Source organism: Nicotiana attenuata, chromosome 9, assembly GCF_001879085.1.
Source record: "Nicotiana attenuata strain UT chromosome 9, NIATTr2, whole genome shotgun sequence".
Lineage (NCBI taxonomy): Eukaryota > Viridiplantae > Streptophyta > Magnoliopsida > Solanales > Solanaceae > Nicotiana > Nicotiana attenuata.
Genome location: NC_031997.1, coordinates 13266884 through 13271060, shown reverse-complemented (window position 1 = coordinate 13271060; position 4177 = coordinate 13266884).

Genomic DNA, 4177 nt, shown 5'->3' with positions numbered 1-4177 from the left:
CTGGTTTTCCGGCTGGTCAGCCCCCTACGTCCTCTACCCAACCCCCTATTGCAACAAACAACAATTCAACGGCCTATAATTTGCCTAGCGATAAAACAGCCCCAATGAATTATGCCAAAGCAGTGAAAAATTCTTCAAATAACACTGCCATGGATGAGCGAGCAGCAGTTGTGGAACCTATTGCGCCTAGACGAGCTACGTTACATCAAGGTCAACCTTTAGTTTGCTTTACTGAATCAGAAGTCGAGCGTATGAATATTATAGAAGGTTTAAAGTATGCAGTTGTATGTAAATTTTCATATGGATGGCCTGAAATCAATGAATTGCGACGTATTATTCCAGTGCAATGTGGAATCAAGGGTGAATGCAACATTGGGTACTTAAGGGATAGACATATACTAGTGAGGTTCACATTATGGGAGGATTATGTTAATTTTTAATCTAAAGGTGTTTATTATGTTAAGGACAAACATGGGGAGGAATATCAATTGCGTACTTTGATCTATGATTCTAACTTCAAAGTTGGAGAGGAGACCCCTAAAGTAATGGCATGGATTTCATTCCCAAATTTGTTGCCTACTTTTTTTGTTAAAGAATGCCTATTTTCATTGGCTTCAGCTGTTGGAATACCACAACACCTTAATCAAGCTACTATGAACAAAACTAGGCCTAGCTGTGCACGTGTGAAGGTGCTAGTTGATTTATTAGCTGATCTCCCTAAAAAGGTTAGGATGGATATTGTCAATGAGAATACGGGAGATATAAGAACTGAATGGGTGAATATTAAGTATGATTATTTACCTAAATATTGCAAGGATTGTAANGTTCAGGGTTCGGGGTTCAGGGTTCAGGGTTCAGGGTTCAGGGTTCAGGGTTCAGGGTTCAGGGTTCAGGGTTCAGGGTTCAGGGTTCAGGGTTCAGGGTTCAGGGTTCAGGGTTCAGGGTTCCGGGTTCAGGGTTCAGGGTTCAGGGTTCAGGGTTCAGGGTTCAGGGTTCAGGGTTCAGGGTTTAGGGTTTAGGGTTTTTTTTTTTTTAAGCAATCCACTAGGCATAGCCTAGGGCTAGATTTTATTTATAAATAAAATAAACAAACAAGCACAATGTCATGAAATCCTAACGGATGTACGAAACTGAAATAAAATACTACATAAGACCTATTATCAAATTGAGCATTATACTCAAAATTGATATCACATAAATGTACTAAGCATTGCATAAAACTAGCCCAATGTAAAATCTCCTGAAAAGCCCAAATAGCCACTGTCCATTTTTGAAATTGCAGAAACAGCCGCTGTCCAATACAAATTCTGCTGATTTGCACAAATAGCCACGATTGCACGTCCAGCCCCACAATTGCTGATATAACCGCATCCTCCAGCTTTCCTCCTCTGATTTGCACACATAGCCTGAGGCCCAATCCAGCATAGACCCAAAATTAGGCCCCAAGAACATAACTCTTGCATTGACAGCCACCTCCCTTCAACTTATATTTACTTGAATAGCCAGATTCTCTTTCCAATGTAATAAATTGCATACATGACCCCTGATATACATTTCTCTCTACCCAACACGTATATCTGTATAACATATATGTTATTATACACCGACAGTCTCCAATACTCATTTCATTTCCCCAAATCATTTCCTCTCTCCTCAGCTCCTCTGCTCCAATGTATCTCACTAGGTAATGTCGCCTCTCTCTCTCTTCCTTAATCTTCTTCAATCCTGCTTTCATCGACTGTGCTAACTTCATTTCTGGTTTGTATCTTCCTGAACCTACTCTCTTGGGAGCGATTTTGGTCTTCTGTAGCTCACCCAGGTAATATCGACTCTCTTCCTCTTTATTTTGTGTTCTTTGTTCGTCATTTTTGTTCAAAATTACTCTTCTAACTTCATTTCTGCTCTGTATCTTCTTCAAACTACATGAATCTGTGTGCCTTCTCTGATGGGAGTGATTTTGGACCTTATCAATGGTGTCTTGAAGATCCCCTAGGTAATATCGCTTCTCTCCCTCTTTCTTTTGAGCTTTATCTTCTTCATCCTTGCTCCACTCAATTATTCTAACTCCATTCCTTCTTCGATTCTTCATGCATGTACCTGAGTCCTTATGACGCGTGTTGTGGAGATGTTGTTGAAGCCCAGAATTCATCTCTCCAACTGCTGCAATAGCTGTAAGAGCCTTATTGGATTTCACTGTGAGTTTTTGGGTTTTTTTTTTTTTTTAAGCAATCCACTAGGCATAGCCTAGGGCTAGTTTTATTAATAATCTAGAAAAAGGAAAAGTACCTCAGAGGAAGAGTACATGTAAGGGGGGCATGGACCTTACCTTACTAAACCTATTAAGGCAAAGAAAAAGCCTCATCTTCTAGCAAGCATGTAAAAAATAGGAACTTGAAAAAACCAAGTATTCTATGATCGCCATAGAGTTTATAACACACTCTACGACGCTATTACAAATGATGATGCTTTGAAAGTGATAAACTAAAAACATGTAAAAATTATAGTCTTGCCCCTCATTTACCAACCTTGTGAGTTCTTCAGTTTGGACTTCGTTAGGCACCTCTTTAATTATCTTCAAGTAATCTTCAAAATTCTTCATTTCTTCTCCGATCTATTGGACCTCGTGGATGTGGCAGGTGCAACCCCTCTTTGCTTTGCAGCTCTCATTGGAAGTTGTCTGAGTGTTACTCCCTGATTAGCCTCCTTCATTTTACTATGTTTAGGAGAGACATCACCAATTGTGGCTGTTACTTCATCTTCTTCTGCTTCCTTATAAATATCAAGACGTAAGTTGAGCTCTAGCCTTTGCTTATCTTCTTCTTGTAAAATCATCTGTAATGGTTCCTGCTTTTTTCCTCTCTTTGCACTACTTGACTCATGTCTCTTTGCTCTTACCTTTTGTGGAGTCGTTTTTGAGCCATTTGAATATGCGCACCTTTGAGGTTTTGGACTGCCCAAGGTATCCAGTAGTGCACGATCTTGGTCTGAAATCCACACCTTTGTAGCCATTGCACTTGAGCTTCCCGTAGTATCACCTGTTACAATTTGTTGTTGTTTGGAATGGACAATATCAGGATCGCCTTCCTGCTCTTCAACTTGATCAGCCCAGGTTTTTACAATTGCACTAGTCACACCTTGTTGATCCTTAAATGCACTTAACTCATTTGTGGATGCTTGAGAAATTGAAATCTTAGCTGTTTGTGGTTGTTGATTATTTCCTGTTGACATTAGCTGCTGTCCAGAGTCCTCCTCATGCTCACCAAACGACTCCCCACTTTGTGAAGGAATTTCTTGAGCCGATGTATTCAAGGCAACAAAAGGTTGTTTGATCATGGGATTGCCATTCAACATCATGGCAAATTGAGTATCTTTGATGATTTTCTCCACTCGAGGGCTTGAGAATTGCAATGTAGGAACATAGGAATTGTGCGACTGATGTAGCAAAGTTGCTGACTGATGTTCAACTGTGTTGTCGACAACCACAAGCTGTCCTTTCTTCATTTTTGAATCATGATCGATCTTAGCATTTGCTAAGTATGCAGCACTCGTCAGACCATCATAAACATTACCAACAGTTCGAGACAATTGCCCAGCAGCATGACCTTGAGGGTGTGTTGTTTGGACAACCTGTTGACAACTGCTGCCAGTAGCTGACGCTTTGTGTTGCTGCAGTTCTTTACCAACTTGTGGAGAATCACCTGCAGCTTCAATGTCCCCAGCATCTGCAAGAACATCTAAGACATTTGAGCTGGTATTACATTTAAGAGCATTTGGTCGAACACCAATGGTCTGTAACTTTGGTGAACCCCCTTTATTCATGGGAGATTTCCTACTAGCTGCGACGTTCCAAACTTCTTCCTCTTCATGCTTATCACATCTCCTATCATCCCCAATAACATTCACGACATTACTTTCCATTAACAAACTCTTATTCCTAACTATTTCGATCCTTGAAAACTGGGATGCATCGACTTTGTCAGAGATTAGCCTTGGGGTTTTCTGCTGCTCAACTTCAGAGACAATTCGTCGAACACCTATGTTCTGTAATTCTGCTGAACCCCCTTGCTTTGTGGGGGATTTTCTACCTGAAACCACGTTCCATTCCTCTCCATTATTGATCGTATCCCTTCCCTGATCATCCTCTCCTATATTCCCATTTTTACTTTCTATCAAAACA